Here is a 589-nt window from a genome sequence, read left to right on the forward strand (position 1 = left end):
TGCTGCTGTAACTAGTAGTAAAGAGGAAGAGATGATCGCTTCACTACAGCATCTGTCAGCACTCATTAAAGAGCAGCAAAAACACATTCACTCATTGAATTTTGTAATTAAATTGACAGAATTTGATACCTTTGATGAAGGTGATACTTTGTTTCATATCAAAAGTAAGAAAGCACAAAGTTTGGATTGGATGACAGGAGCTACAAATAATGTTTCTTTAAGTTCTGTTCACGCATCAACTGAAAACAGCACAGATTCCAGAGGTTCAAGGATCGATATCGATTCATCTAAATGAGAATCAATTAAAATCAAGAAATCTATATTTTCAGCCGAGCCCTACTGGCGTCTGACTCAGTAAACAGCACTACTGAGCAACGCGGTGATTCAGCCTAAACATTAACCCGTCTCCATCGCTCTGCTGAAGTTTTTCTAATCTGAGGCTCCCGGCGGGCCAGACACGTCTCCAGGAGAATAGGCTGGCCTACTTGCGTTTGTTTAGGATGGTGCGCTCGTAGTGAAGTATGCTAAAGTAGGACTCCCAACTAGGGCTTTCACACACACACACACACACACACACACACACACACAC

This window comes from Sinocyclocheilus grahami, unplaced genomic scaffold (assembly GCF_001515645.1).
Source record: "Sinocyclocheilus grahami isolate Dianchi unplaced genomic scaffold, SAMN03320097.WGS_v1.1 scaffold857.1, whole genome shotgun sequence".
In the NCBI taxonomy this organism is placed as follows: Eukaryota; Metazoa; Chordata; class Actinopteri; order Cypriniformes; family Cyprinidae; genus Sinocyclocheilus; species Sinocyclocheilus grahami.